Source organism: Rhyacophila brunnea, unplaced genomic scaffold, assembly GCF_057557595.1.
Source record: "Rhyacophila brunnea isolate RB1 unplaced genomic scaffold, BYU_Rbru_1.0 scaffold_18, whole genome shotgun sequence".
NCBI lineage: Eukaryota > Metazoa > Arthropoda > Insecta > Trichoptera > Rhyacophilidae > Rhyacophila > Rhyacophila brunnea.
In genome coordinates this window covers 32,966,796-32,983,946 of record NW_028232837.1, presented here as the reverse complement: position 1 = coordinate 32,983,946, position 17,151 = coordinate 32,966,796, and the positions used below count along the sequence as shown (strand labels likewise).

The 17,151-nt window shown below is 31.0% G+C and overlaps 1 protein-coding gene across 1 annotated transcript in view; it reads right to left on the bottom strand.

Annotated features, from left to right (window-relative positions):
- Positions 1–16,840, bottom strand: part of LOC147073450 (uncharacterized) — a 66,033-nt gene extending 49,193 nt beyond the window's left edge. Inside the window, exon 1 of the mRNA XM_085945550.1 lies at positions 16,502–16,840. The gene's annotated coding sequence lies outside the window, so the exon portion shown is untranslated. The remainder of the gene's footprint in view (positions 1–16,501) is intronic.
- Positions 16,841–17,151: the final 311 nt, after the last annotated feature.

Sequence of the window (17,151 nt, the reverse complement as noted above, 5' to 3'; positions counted from 1 at the left end):
AACATTCATAAAATTCGGCGTAGAAACAAATGCCTGCCTGCACGTCCATGGCACTGGCGGTTAGACGCCGTTCGCGTGCCAGAACGTCAGTGGCGTCTAGTTGGTTAAATGAACGAATTTATTATTTTTCAGATGTTTTTACGATTGAGTATGACAACAAAAAAATGTTATTTATTATATACACTTCACTAACATAATTTTGTACACATACTAATTGATTGTGATTGATACAAAAATCAATCTCGAAGGTTTCGGGATTATGTTTACTAGTCCCAGGATTCATCGGTACTGAAAATTTTTGGGGATAAGATTCCCTAATGCGACTTGATCGCCATACAATAGTAGCATAAAACAATAGGAATAACATATAGACTGAGAGAGAGGATCTCTTTATTTAATCACTCAAATCGTTTTGCATTGGCTTCATCCATTCTCTTTGCTCATTTCTCACACGAGCATTTATAAGAAGTATGCTCAGTAATCGTAGTTAACATAGACTTCAATGCATGGTAAACTCAGCCTTGACTACTCCCTAAATATTCCCAGTGCTAAAAAATGAACCTCACGCCACCTATTTGCGTCCAATGAAAACCAAGTGTGATACGGAATGGATTAGATTCTGCAAGAGTCTGCATTTTGGAAGACAATGAATTGGATTTAAACCGGAGTAAAATAATATGACGAAGTGGGGATACTGCGGAACATGACGTTACCCACTCGTTACAACCAGCAGCACCGTTGATGATATGTTTGAAGTCAATGACGCGGTCATCATGGTAGCAAAGTTATGGTTGGGAATAGTCTAAATGCACCTCTCGAACGGACACAACAGTTGTTGGCTGTAATTAATTTTGATGGATGTGGGTGTTGGCGGTTGGTCGGGGGTTATATTAAGGATCACAGGTAGTTTGATTAACGGAGTTTGCACAGAGACTCGAATAGAAGGTTTCCACGACAATTTCACTGTTACAAGCTTGTGGTCTACACTTAACTTTTGAATCAGTCTGTAGGCGATTTGAATTACTCGCCATGGTCTAGCTGTAATAAGTCTAGGCGCGCCTGTTGTCTTGAAGTAACTGCTGGTCGCCTGGACTTGCGACATTAACTGCGGATTTGAGGTAGGAGGGATGAAAGCGACCATAATTGGCCGAACCTTTTTTTTTAAATGCATATGATGCCTTAACAGATTTACAAAGTGGCTTACCAGTTCTTCAAACCAATCGAAATCAGGCGTCAGAGTATATATAGCAGAACTACGAAATGCTGACATGACCGGTAAAAACGTAAAAAAAAAACTGGTAAGAGAAAAAAAAATTTAAAAAAAAAATCGGTAAGTATACAGTTTTACTAAATTACGTGATTAACTATTTCTTTTATTCAAAGAATTATTACAAGATTTAAGAATGTACCTACCATTCTAATTATTGAACATACATAATTCTGAAAACACTCATGAGAAAATATGGCCAATAGATCTTTCTTATAGATTCCAATAAATCTTTTTCGAAAAAAGTAAGGAACCCGGCAGGATCGAACCTGCGTCTCTTGTGTATAAAAGGGGGTTTTCAAAAGGCCAATAGTTAAAGTAGCATAGTAGTAATGCATAGGGCGCGAGTATTTTCAGAATGATGCATGTTAAATTGCACGAGCTCTTTCGTTTAGCCAATCCAAAGTATCGAAATAATGATTGTAAATATTTCATAGTTAGTAGGTACTTTAAAATATCATTGCGGTTTATTTTATCGGTTTAGAGAGAGAAATTAAAGGTTAAAACATTTTTAATAAAAAATAATAGGTTTGCATTTATCATAAATTGTAAAATGACTAATGATTTATAATAAATTATGTATTTCAGTAGATTTATGGAAAATTACTTATTTATCATGTTATGTTGCAATATGCTTTAAAAATATTGTTTGATTCGTCTAAGTGTCTACCTAAATACTGGTCAATATTTTTAAATTTGAATTATTGTTTTAACAATTATGCCATTAAATATGTAACAATAGAATATGCCTTATTGTGTAATATAAGATTAAGATTATAAAAAAATACAACCATGACATTGAAGTGTGTTCACATTGACTATCGAGATTTTATGATGAATTGCGTACGTATTGATATAACAATAAATAATATATTTTCATGTATAAATAAAAATATGTTTATTAAAAAGAATATTGTGAAGGTATGGTCGCTTTTACAGATTCCCAAACAATACGCAGGCGAAACGGTCCTCATTATCCGAAGGCTGGAAGGTCATACTATCGTAGATATGGATTCCAAAACCGGGATCCCGAATTCCGGAATCTCGGGATCTCGAGCTATTTTCGATACCTATGAATCCCGGGATTGATAAACATAATCCCGAAACTTTCGGGATTGATTTTTTTTATCAATTTGTATGGAAAATAAAATGAAAACGAAAATATAACAGAAAAAATACTTTTAATAACAAATAACTACATTAGAAATAAACTGAGTTTGAATGAAGTTTGATTTATACCCATGTGTAAGTTGCCGATTCATTTTATTTTTTCACATAAATTAATAAAAATCAGAAAGATTGGAAAAAAACAATGCTTCGTACTTTTAGCAAAGTAATTCCACCATGATCACATACGTTTTATGACAGTTTCATATTTGGGTGATTAATTAGATTTATGAAGCGAAAAGGCCATAAGTACCCACACCGTGATTTGCTTTACTGTTTTAAATCTCGCTAACCCATTCATTAAATCTTCACAATCAGAAACAGTAATCTCATATTAAATTCACATTATTATTTATATTACAATAATATTTACTCCATTAAACTTATGTATTTCCAAGATTGAACGTATAGGTACAATATTAACCATAAATATCTTAAATAGTATAAATTATACTAGATTTATTTTTGACTGATTTTATCAATGTTATTTATAAATATAAAATTTTTATATTAACAATGGAAAAAAATGCCAATCCCGGGATTGTTAAATTGTAATCCCGAAATCCCAGGATAAGAATTTTGGCTCGGGTGGATTCCCTATTCGTAGATAATGAAACTGATAAGCAAATTTAAAAGCAAAACGAAGAAGTACAAAATTGAAATGGAATAATCGTTAATGCGAGTTTTGGATTTATATGTCATTTATATTTTATATGAAACTGCAGTGCTATTCAGAAGATCCTTCATAACTTTGCACTCTGGCGCTAGGATGAAAATGATGTAAAAAAAATATCTTTTTTACATTTATTATCTATTTATTTTCTTATTACTACATATATTAATACAAGTGAATATCATTTGATCTAATTTTATGCTAGGTAATGAGGGAAAGAGGCGTATTAGTGTAGTAAAAGGTGCAAAAAAGTGCACAGATATAAAACGTATACCTACAAATCACTATTCCATACCATCAATAAATCCGTATTATAAAGAAATAAATTTCCTTTGAACAAACTGACTTAGAGCCTAATTAATATAAGTGGACACATATATTATATTATATTATAATATCATATCATTGGTAATATACATTAGTAGGTATGTATACGTCAGTGGAAAAGGGTGGAGGTAGGCTGTTAAGATCCGCCATAAATAGTGCACACTAAACTTAGTCAGTGATACGTATTTGTTTTAATTGAACTAAGACTACAATCATTTACAGTTGATGTTGGTTAGTTTTTAAAATTCAATTAAACCCTGCGGTATATAATTTTGGATATTTTATAGATATAATAATATTTTTTATCTATTATAGTTTGGTTTAGGCAGGGCTTCATGAATTTAAACAAAAACAATAACATGTGTAATATGTATTTGTAATTTAGCGAAAACAAATAAATATGAATGAAGAAGTGTGCACAATAAATTTTTTTCGGATCGCCCAAAATATATCAAAATTATTATGGTTTGATTTAGGCAGGGTTTAATTGATTTTTCTAACCAACACCATATGTAAATTATAGTCTTAGTTCAATAAAACCAAATATGTATGACTGTATGAATGTGCACTATTTATGGCGGATTTTAATACCCTACCTCCACCCTACGCTAATGATATATACATTATAAATGCATTAGTATAAGAGAAAATCCAATAGGACATAGTGAATTGGCATCGATCATTGCCGACTCAAGTAGAAAGCCGATACATTCACAACGACTGGTCCTACATTTTCCGCCTCTCCCGTTGTTGTATATGGATGACCTGTCATTGTTCTATAGAGTGTTCATACTGACGCGTCTGTCGTGTTCACGCAGGGAAGGGTTTGATTTGGATAGATGAGTAACAAGATAAATAATACACTAGCGTAAAAGTGGGGCCACACCGAAAACAAGTCGCGCGACAACTGGTTAAATTTTACGATAAGCATGATAATTATCGTAAAATTTCTTAAGCAATTATGATAATTATCGTAAAATTTAACGAGTTGTCGCGCGACTTGTTGCCGGTGTGGCCCCACTTTTATGCTTACATTAGCATTAGCATTACAATAATGTAATGCATAGATCAATGCTACATATTTTTTGGAAATCTATATTACCACCGGTTTTTGTATGAAGGACTAGTCTGACTTTGACAGCTGATGAATAACAAGAATGTATAATATTTACAAATAACACTGCTAGTTAATATATTTGATTTGAGATTTTTTTATAATTCAATTTAAAACGAGAAAGGGCGAATCAATATGTCAAGCAATCTGGGATCTGATTTTGACAGTTGAACAGTGGACCACTCGTTGCTTGTGCAAAAAGATATGCTCAGGCTTTATTAACCTAAAGATGGCGCTGCATAGATACATAAAAAGGGTGATAGCCTGATACCACACCATGGCGCTGATTTACCCTGACTTTTCAAAAGATACTCGTCGTGCTATTAACTGAACGTACACACAGTCTTCAATCTGAATATACGTATATTGTACATAGTACATTCAAACATTAATGTTACGGCATATTCTTACAAGGAAGGGATGGCTGGCAAAATCACCATCGCTGGGCGTTGATTCTTTCAGTAGGGCGTAGGTCTTGTCCTATCGGTATCAATAGAGATGGGGTCGACAAAAAAACGGAATACTAATAAAATTATTGATTTACTATTATTTATACATCGACAAAATAAAAAAATAATTTACGCAGGTCCCTATATATTTAATTGATTCCTATAGTAGATATATTATTTTGTTTGTAATACAATACATAATTATGTCGTACAGTTAAGAGAAATCCCCGATATTAATGAAAAAATATTTACTTTTCTTTCGTCATTTTCATTTAATTGTTACCGGGTATAGCCCATGCGTCTTACAGAGTCATAATTGTACGGTAAAATGGCTTCGCATCTGTATTGGTATTATTTGAGTGTATGCATTAAGGCTTGTAATAAAACCCTACTTAGAACCGCCTTCAATTATTACCTTGTCATCAATTGATTAGGCGTGCAGTGAAAGGTTGTAAAGGGCGGAATTTTTATTGTTATTGAGAGTCCATGGTCATAAACATGTCATGCAGTGTATTCATATAGTGATTGTTATCGAAACGATTTTGCATACTGAATTATAATGTCCCGTTTAATTAATCATAATATTAATGCCCAAACGAAGGAAGTTGTGTATAATATATATACGAATATGATATATATTATGAACATATGAATTGACCAGTGAGATTATAATCCACACCGAAGATACCTCTGACGAAGATAATACGGATACTGACACAGACAGTGACTCAAATGGATGACATTAGCGATTACTTTCAATAAATTATGTTCTTCTTATTATTTATATTACTTTAACAGCATATCATATTGTGTACTTATAGTTGAAAATGCTAAGTGTAAGTGTTTTCCGAAGTCCTAATGATTATATGTATAATTAAATGACAGTGCTAACGAAATTACGTATTTTCGGTATTATAATTGTGTAGTTCCCTATAAATTTATAACTAATCTGTTAAATAACGATAATGCGATCGTTAAGGCTTATTAATAAATTCCAAAACATTGTATATTCCCAATTCCAACTAAATAAATAATAATACATGATGTTTTCATTGAATTGTAACTCTCAGTATAAGTAAATAATATATAAGTACCTATGTTCTCATGTACGCATTTTTATTTAATATTTTATTAAAACAATAAGTGATAAAAATATCCTTATTTATCGTAATACTTCATGCACATCCTGTGTCAATACTACCAAAGAACACCAACACAACTGCAAATCGGTTTTAGCGTACAACAATGACTCTGTAGAACGCATTACCTATAACCTCCCCTTGAGCCCCGTAGTTAGACAGAGTCGCCACTGTGAATCGGTTGCCATAAGATTTTGTTTTCGCTATACAATGAAAGGGTTATCAGAAAAAGTTATCAACTCAGTTTAAACTCTATTAAAATAATTTATGTTAAGGATTTTATTTATTAGGTTACTAAATTTTCTCTAAGCCAAACGACTCAGGTATATTATATTGTGTAGAGGCCATCATCCGGCAATGTTAATGATTAATAATATTATATTATATTCACAATATAAGGAAATTTTTATAAAAGTCACATTATTTTTAGATCGAACACTGATAGTAATAATAATTATTGATGATTGGAATTGATAGTAAATAATATAATATTTTGAAATAATGAATATACGATTAGGTCACGGATTTTCCGAGATTCCTCATTTAATGAAGATAAATTTTCCACTTGTTTAATTAACAAATACAAAAAAACTAAGCATGATGCATTTATGGTAATATGTATATTATGACAATGGTGTTCAAACTGTATGCCACAGCGTCCTAGATCACCGCAAACTGTTTTTTTTAATATGAATATTCCAAACAATCTTAATACATTGGGCTAATCAGCAATCAAAATGATAATAGATCCCATTATTGCAGAAGTTTGTAACCTCTAATTGTTCTTCTTACGGTACATATAAAATTATTTTTGAGCAGCACCTATCCACTGTAGCAACATTATTGGTCTCAAAAATAGTTGTATGAAAATAATACTAAGTACCTATATAGGAAAATTTAATTCAGAAATTAAAATCTGAGAGAAATGAGGGTAGGTATCGTTTCGTGTGAGTGACTAGAAGATTATGCGTTGGTTGAGGGTGGAAAATCAACGAATTCATTTAGGTATTTATTAGAAAGTGTATTATGACATTACAGTTATTGACCAATGCGCTATAATACATAAAAAACGGTTTCATGACAAAACAAAACAGTGACAAAACAGAACAACGATTAATATAACTATGACCTTTCAGGAAAAATATAAATTTAATATTGAAATTGTCCCATCTCTATGTTGATAGATTTTTAATAGCACAGATTTTCAATACGCCATAATACATCAAATTATATACTTACCTAATTTCAGCATTACTAATCGCTAGAAAACCTCAAATAAACGGGACTTTGCCGGCAAGCTTAGTATATCTCATCTTAATCAATATAATAATGTACAAAATGATTGGGTGACTAGGTACAACGAAATAATGACGTAACCTAATCTAACCAAAATAGATTCCACAAAAATTAATGTTTAATTTTTCCCCTGGCTGTTCTGTTTTGTCATTTTCTGTTTTGTCATGTTCTGTTTTGTCACTGTTCTGTTTTGTCATGTTCTGTTTTGTCGTGTGAAATTAATAAAAAATACGTATTTACAAATAACAACCAGTCTGCAAATCTCCACCCAGTGGAGGCCCATATTATGATCTTCTTATATAACCAATATAAAATTCGAAAGAAGAAGACATATTAAGGCTATAGGTTGAGGCATGGTTTAAAAAGATCATGGCTAGTCGATGCGCGGATTGTGCAAATGACGCGTGCCGAACGAAATATAATTTGTCATAAAAATCCAACATGCGTCCATTTAATGTTATGTTTATTGTTATATTACTAATAATAATAGTACCTATATTCATTGACTTGTTTTCTTTTTTGAGTACATACGTAAAGTTTTTTAGTCATCTTTACACGATTTAAGAATATTTTCATCCGACGCCATGACAAAACAAATCGACGTGCGGACACCTCTCTGTCCGTCTCCGATTTGCGACTAGTGAGAAATTTCGTCGCACCTACTGTTGAAAATTATTTTCCGTTTCACTGAAGTACGCTCTTAAGTTAAAATAATAAAAAAAATATAAATTTAACTTATTTAAAACGTTCACAAAGATTATAAAATTATAAAAAATAAATCAACCTTTATGGTGTGATCAAAAATAGGCTAATCACACGGTACACAGTATCACGAAACATCACATTTTTGTCCTGCGACGGGATATCACGAAGAGAGTTACGAGTGACATTACCGTACAAGTCATAGAGCCATATATACAAATTGGAAATACAAGATAATATTTTACTAGACGCATTTTAGTCGTTTTGGTAATATTTTTGTCTCCAAAATTAGTTGCAGTTCACTTTGTATTCTCTTTTTGTTATCAGTCTAGCCGCTGGCGTCTATATTAATTGTCAGATAAATGTTTGACCAGGGAACTCCGAAATAATGGAAACTGAAATACCCGATGGGTGTGGAATAACAGGCAACCGATCTCGAGTGTGAAAGAATATGGGATAAACTAAAACAAGTGTCAAAAATACGCTTGTCCTTCGTTCTGACAACTGCTCTCGGTTTATGTACTGACGCACATTTAATATTGGTGTATTTGAAGGTTGCAACACTGTTTGTGGTTTATTTTCGTAGTACACTCACACATTCAAAATACTGCGTCAAAATGTAGTGTATTAGGGTATAGCATATCGGAATTCTATTTATTAATCTGTTCTGTGGGCTTGACAATTACTATTTTATAGAGTTCGACAAAAACTATTTTTCGGACGGTATGAAACAACTGGAAAATCGTGAACCAAAAAAGGACTTGCAATTTAATGGACAAAAAAATCATTTTGTGTCAAAAACATGTTTTTTACTTGGTCGATATCGAATATCGAACTCAATCGAAAATACGGCAATAATTGCTAGTTAAATATATTTCATTCTCGCTCTGCTCCATATGTGCGTCTCTGTTTGACCTCACCCCTAGCAACAATAAAAACATTTGTGACAGCCAATTCGACAATACATTGTTATAATTTTTCGCCGTGTCGTTATTAATGTGTTATTACTAATCGTCAATTCACACTACGTACAATGAATAAATGGACAAACGACAGGGTATTGGAGCTTATTAATGAGGTTTATTTACGTCCAGGAGCCATGGAACATCGATTCCAAACTATAATGATCCTAATATGAAAAGACCAACTACAAAGCTGCACAAACGTCAAATTTTGACATTATTTTAAAGTTTTTAAATACATAATTATCAATAACTAATTCCTGGTTTATATTACTTATTGTTTCACGTTTGTTTAAAAGTAGGACCCGATCCAAATCCTTTTTTCATTTTGGGTTAATTTGTTTAGGTATGTGATTATTTCTTTTATGGTGCAGAAACTTCATTGCCTGCCGTTGTTGTCACGAGTTCGCACAAAATATATCAGCTTCACTTGCCCAACACTGATGACGGGTCATACATTGCCCAGAAACTGGGCAATAATTGCATTATTTTTTTGACAATTGTATCGGCAACTGCAATTTTTGATGCTCGTTTACGGGCCCCTTAAGAAATAGTTTGACATTGCAAGAAGAAGAAAAAAAACAATTAAATGTACATACTCTCTACATGTGGTCATATTTTAGATTTTACATAGTCTAATTATTAAGATTAACCTACTGATATTTTCAGCTCATAAAGATCTTACATGATATTCTTATAAAAAGGTGTAGAAATTTCTCTTATAATATGACGAGTTGATGTATTTTAACGTTTTAATAATGTTAATGGTGCCGTATTAAATTGCTACTAATTAACTGATGTTATTAAAATCTTATGATAATGCAATGACTGCCTAAAAATGCATTAAATTATTAAAAAAAGAGTATTATATGTAACCTCATTACATATTTATCATATCGCCACCTAAACTATAATAATATCACGTACTTACATTTATCATTTTTAGTAAATTTTTAAGAAACGAAAAGTATAATGATTTTATTATCTATTCTTAGAATTTTTGAGCCTAGTAAGAAATTATGTTGTACCAAGATATTAGGTCTTGTACTATAAGACATAAGTGATGATATTTCGGCTTCTCAAATAATATAGTTTTTCAGAAATTAATGTTTAAAATACAATATACTATAATGAATTGTGTCCGGAAACATATACGTATGCAGTTCGCCGTATCATACTTCACAGTGAAATATTGTATCGGAAATAATATATGGCCGTATATTAAAGACCGTCCAACCTCTTTTGGTCGTATAGTACTGACATAAAATTCATGTCTAAATAAAACACGGTTCTTGTCGATTTACACTTTATAGGAAGCTAGCAGCAAACAAATTTTGAAAATAGCCGATAAACTGGATTATTTGTTAGGTTAGGTTAGGTTTTAATTCTTGAATTCATGAATTTTGTCTAAATCAGCTATGAAAATTGAATTAATGTCCTCATATTGAATGTAATAAAATTGGAGACCGTATAGTATACGGTGAACTCTTTCCGATAAGAAAGCTCACGCGAACTGTGCCACGGTGAAATGATTTACGTACAATTTACATGTAACCATAATGAATTTAGTGTATGGAGATAAAAAAACATCATAGCAATAACGTTTGAAAATGTAAATCATTGTCAAAGAGTTTGAAATATTATATAATACTTGAAAGCAGTTTATTAACGTTTTTATTTCGTTTGACTTTGTAGACATTAATATAATATAAAATAATATTCTGTACGTTGGATCATTTAAAAATATAAACTTGAGATTATATTAATATTATGTACAAATGACATAATATGCGATTTTTTGTAATTGAATTATTCTTATTAAATAATGATGTTTTTAACATTTTCAATTTTCAGGGTTTATCTTAAAAATATTATAATTTATGATATTGATTGTTTTAGTAAATCTAACACTGTGTAGACATAGTTGTAATTTGTATGACAATATGAAATTTAATACAAATCGACTGTAGAGAGGAAAAAGGACGTATCCCTCAGTTTTTTTTCAAAATAGGTTTTATTGGATAATAACGTTGTACACGACTAAAAAAGTTGTGTCCAATGTTCCCTGGCAGGCGTGTATGGTGTGCGCGTGTGTTCGCGCACACTTACCAATATGTGTCCGCACACATGTTTTCATCCCCCGCACAGTCCTCACACAAAAATATTGTGTTTTTTACTTAAAATATTTATAATACAAAACTAATAATCACTCACTTACTCACGTCACTGACGGGTGACACCAACCCTAGTTATACCATTTCTCAGATGCGTTGATGATCCGTACACACAATAGAAAAATTAAAGGGAATATTGGTTGTGCCCAAGGATTTAAGCTGCAAAAATGCAGATTTATTATCTTAGCAAGCGACAAGCAAAAGAAGGAAGTGAAGTGGGAAAAACGACTTAACCATCAGTTTAGTTAGTTTTTCTTTAATTAACTCAATAATCAGGTTAGGAATATTTAAACAAAATTATTAATAATTATCTTGCACTTCAATGTTATGTCTATTTTGAATTTTAACTTTGACCGAAAACCATAAGTAACAAAAAGGTTTTTGTGCCTCCTGTAAAATTTGATTTGTGTGTATTACGTCCTTTCTCCTTTCTATAATTGAAATCATTTTGTAACAAAACTCACTGGTAGCCGGTTTATTCATTAGTATTAGTATTTTGAAACGATTAACTTAGTAAATAATAATAAATAACCGAGTAATTAGGCTCTGTCTACATAGAAAAGGCTTTCTTGGACGTTATGATAATTTTTTACCTCGATGAAGTCATTATCAATATTTCATGGGATTTTAGATATATGTACCTATTTCACACCCGGTGTTTGTAGAGTTAGGTATCGTTTTTACTTTTAGTTATATATTTTATTATTTTATGGATATTGATCTATATGAAGATGGGGGTTTCTAGATAACATGGATTCAACTATTTAGATGTTAGGTATATGGGTTAAATACATCAAAAGTCGTATGAAAAATGATGATACCTGGAACCTTAGGCCTCGGAACAGACGACGTTGTTTGCGTATTGTCACGCGATATTTACATACGTGTGTCTTTTCAGCGGCGCCGCTAACGCCGGCATACGTGTGAGTCTTGAACGGTAACGCCACTCTTTTTACTCGAGTGTCATGTACGGATCTCATCGTTTATAGGATGTCCCGGCCATTAAGAGCATACATAAGTGAAACGGCAAATAATTTTCAACTGTATGTGGAACGAAATTTCGGCCGCATTGCCATTCGGAGAGCGATAGTTGATCTGTTTGCACGTCAATTTGTTTTGTGATGGCGTCGGAGGAATATATTCTTAAATCGTGTAAAGATGACGAAAAACGTTCCGCATGTACTTGAAAAAGAAAACGTGTCAATGAATATACTATTATTATTACGAATATAATAATAAACATAACATAAAAAGGACGCATGTTGAAATTTTATGACAAATTATATTTCGTTCGGCTCGCGTCATTTGCACAATCCGCGCATCGCCTAGTCACGATCTTTTTAGACCATGCCTCAACTTATAGCCTTAATATGTCTTCTTCTTTCGAATTTTATATTGGTTATTTTTGTTAACCCCACGCCCAATCCTAAGAAGATTATAATATGGGCCTCCACTGGGTGGAGATTTGCAGACTGGTTTGCGGCGCTGCTTCTAAAATACGTCAGATTGTAAGGAATTTAAACTGCGTATTGTTTGTCGCATTTAACCGCTTGCATTGATGTTATGTTATCAAATACGTATGACTAACAACGTTTAGTGTGCACTATTTATGGCGGATCTTAACAGCTTACCTCCACCCTTCGCAACTGATACTTATAGTCGAACACTAATGGTCATAGCAAGTATACTGGAATGAAAGCGCGAATAGTTTGTAAGATAGTCGCAATGACTAACTATAGACTTTATGAACTCCGTACCGTGTTGCATCCGATTGATGCACGCTACAAAGCGTATGGGGACATACCATACAAATAGTGTCAGAAATTCAGTCCACATTGTGTTGTTACTACAGGTGGATGTGGTTAGCAATAAAGCCAGCAATTCTGTTAGTGACTATTAATTAGTATTTCTAATTTATATAATATAGTCCAAATAATAATAATTGATTGCGGTACATAATGTTATAAGTTATAATTCACCGATATTTTGTTAACATATATAAACGACATATATTATAAATAATTTAATTGACAATAAATGTATTTTTAATGGCTCATAATATTATTAATAATGATTATATTGTTATATGCCAATGATGAAATTACTTACATAATAAACGTGTTTTTGTGAAGTGTTTATTTGGAATCTGGTTTCGGTAATAAGTTATAATCAGAAGCTGTCAATATATTATGTATTTTCTTCTCAAATACCTAGTCAATTTAAACAATGCATTTTAATAATGAATTTTACAGACCAACAGCCCGGAACAGGGATCTTGTGCTATAGTTAAACCATTCTTAGGTCTTTAGTCCAATAAGGCTTAGTTCATTTGAAGGGTGGATTACAAAAACAACATAATAATATGTCAGAACTGAACAATTTTACGGGAAAGCAAAAAAACTTAAGTAATAGAAAATCTTCCTTGTGAATTATGATTTTTTTTATGTGATACTACACAATATGTGTTTTTTTGCAGTGAAAAATAATAATTATTAGAACTTTCGAAGTACCTATCAGAAAACTATGAAAAAGACATAAGTTTGTCATTTGACTTAATTATTATGATGCATTTGTAAAAACTTTGCTGGATTAAAAAAACTTTAACGGCTCTTAACTCGTGTTATATGCTGTTTTTTTTAAGAACGGTAAATGAGAGCTTATTATAGACAACATTAAAAAAAACAACATATAAATCTCAAATATGAAAAAAAGTGACATATGATGTTTTTGTAATCCACACATCATTTATTTTTCATTACCAAATAGCGATTCCCACTCTATAGTAGATTTGCTCCCACAAGGAGTAGTATCGGGCAGTTAGGGCTCATATTAATATAATTTTAAAACTAAGACACCTTCATAGAATGCATACAATAACAATATTTTATTTTTCCCCAAATGGAAGTGTGGACCTACCAGTGGGGTGCGGTCAATAGATGGAGTATATGCGGAGCATATTGAGTATATTGAGTATATTGTGAATTTGTATGGTACATTTTACATAACTACTTGTTTTAAAGATTCCATATTAATAAAATCACTTTTGCTATACTTCATACATCGCCCGCCAACAAAAAATATTAGTTAATGGATAATTACGTAATTTTAACTATATCTCCTAAATTTAAAGTCATCACACCGTACTGTTACCTACATGTAATAATCAATATTCATACAGTTAAGATATTATCACAATCCAGGATATGATGACTGGATTCATATGGGTTGTATAATAATATATAATTCAAATGGACAGTAATGTACTACAAGGAAATTAAGATTGAGGTAAATAAAAGGAGAAATATGTCAAAAAATTATGATATAATATATAAGAAGACTTAGTTAAGATAGTGGTCCTCACTAGTAGGGAATCCAATCCCGCGCCAAAATTTTGATCCTGGGATTTCGGGATTACAATTTGACAATCCCGGAATCCCGGGACTGGTCCCGGGATTGACAATATTTTTCCATTGTTAATTTAAAATTTTATATTTACAAATAAAATCGATAAAATCGGTCGAAAATAAATCTAGTATAATTTATACTATTTAAGACATTTATTGTTAATATTCTATATCTACGTTCAATCTTGGAAATACATAAGTTTAATGGAGTAAATAATATTGTAATATAAATAATAATGTGAATTTAATATGAGGTTGCTGTTTCTGATAGTAAAGACTTTATGAATGGGTTAGCGAGATTTAAAATAGTAAAGCAAATAATCATGGTGTACCTTTCCGCTTCATAAATCTAATTAGTCAGCCAAATATGAAACTGCCGTAAAACGTATGAGATCATGGTGGAATCACTTTGTTAAAAGTGCGAAGCATTGTTTTTTCCAATCTTTCTCATTTTTATTAATTCATGTGAAAAAATAAAATGAATCGGCAACTTACACATGGATATAAATCAAACTTCATTCAAACTCAGTTTATTTCTAATGTAGTTATTTGTTATTAAAAATATTTTTTCTGTTATATTTTCGTTTTTATTTTATTTTTCATAAAAAATGATAAAAAAATCAATCCCGAAAGTTTCGGGATTATGTTTATCAATCCCGGGATTCACAGGTATCGAAAATAGCCCGGGATTGGAATCCTTAGTCCTCACTAATGATGAGATTAAAATTTGAATATAAATTTTAGTAATACAATATAAATGAATTGTATACCTCTGATTTTTTTGTAAAAACAAGTGCATTGTAATAATATACCCACTCAAATGACATTATGTCTGGTTTGCTGGTTCATGTTTCACTACATTTGAATAACATATTGACCAGTAAAATGAAAAATGTTGAAATTTCAAAACAAATGAATTTAAAATCGATTCTTAATTACTTTTGAAAACAATAAAAGAGCGGTTGAATGCGAATGCAGAACAAATTATTCTTCTTTTGAATTTAATTCTTTGTAAGTAATTCTTAATAATTAATTCATTTCTGAGATACTTATTTAAATGTAGATTTTTTATGCTCTTGAAACACACTTGAATAATGTATACAGTAAAAAAACATCATTTCGTTAATATGTTTCACGAATCAATATCTCTATGGAGTTTTAAAAACACCTTTCATGATGATATTATATTATTATTTAAATTGTTTAAAGTTTAATTATTTTAAGTTAAAAAATCATGTTATTGTGTAGAGATCAAGATGCAGTATTCTTACAATAACATAAACATTGCTATTATGATTTATATGACACTACCATACTTGATAAAGTCTACAATATAGACGAAACATGTGACATAACAATAAACTCAAATACTTAGACAATTATATTTTTGTATAATTAATAATTATTAATAATATGTGACACTATCATACTTCATAAAGTCTGCCGTGTAGACGAAACTATGTTGTAATAAATAAATACAAAATAAAATAAAATTATGTTAGATTGTCCTTACAATGACATCAAGCGTGGTATTTTTTTTACTAAGTAATACTAAAAAAATGTACTTAATGTATAATGCTTGATAAATTCTCCGGTATAGACGAAACACGTGTCGTAAGAATAAATTCAAATGGAAAAAATAATTTTTATGTTGTATTTAAAAACAGTTGTAACACCAACATGTATTTTTTAAAAATATTTACAAATATATTATCAAAGTAAAACTATCTTTAGTTAGGTCACCATTCAAGGTAGGGGGCGTTAATTACTTAAATTGTTATATTGATAAAGAAAATTAGAAGTGTTTGCATATAAGTAAGTACTTACTTTAAAATATGTCGTCCACCGTGTACTGGAATTCCATTTTGCACTATTTATTAAAAAAAATAAACAATTTAAAACGTCAAAATATAAAGAATGTTTAAGAACAACACTAATATATATTTTTTGAATTTCGAATAGATCACTTTTTACACGAGATTATTCCACATTAAACAATAGTGTCCCGTTGTCGTTATATATAATGATATAATAATTAATTATCGTTATTGAGTTATCCCAATCTGATGTTTATAATATATTATTTTATTTTCGTAAAAGAACAGCGCAAATGAATGTGAACACCAACTATCGACAAGTTGCGGTCTAAATGACTAACATCTGACTGAGTGATGTGTTATTTCATTATGACCAGGTAAATAACGTTGTCGGTCGGAAAATTAAAAGAAATGCGATGTAGCTAATTGGACATCGTGCGACACCTGTGGTTTGCAGTGCGCTGGTCACTCAAGTGTCATTGCTTAGAAAATATTTAGAGGAAATAATATAATATGCTTCTAATTTATATTATTAAGAATTTATTAAAACTGAATTTAATCTCATTGTTTATTTTGTTTAATTCACGTATTCTCTGTTGTCATATAATTGTTCACTAGATATAGTTAGATTTTTTATATTGGTACCTATCTACTCTTTCT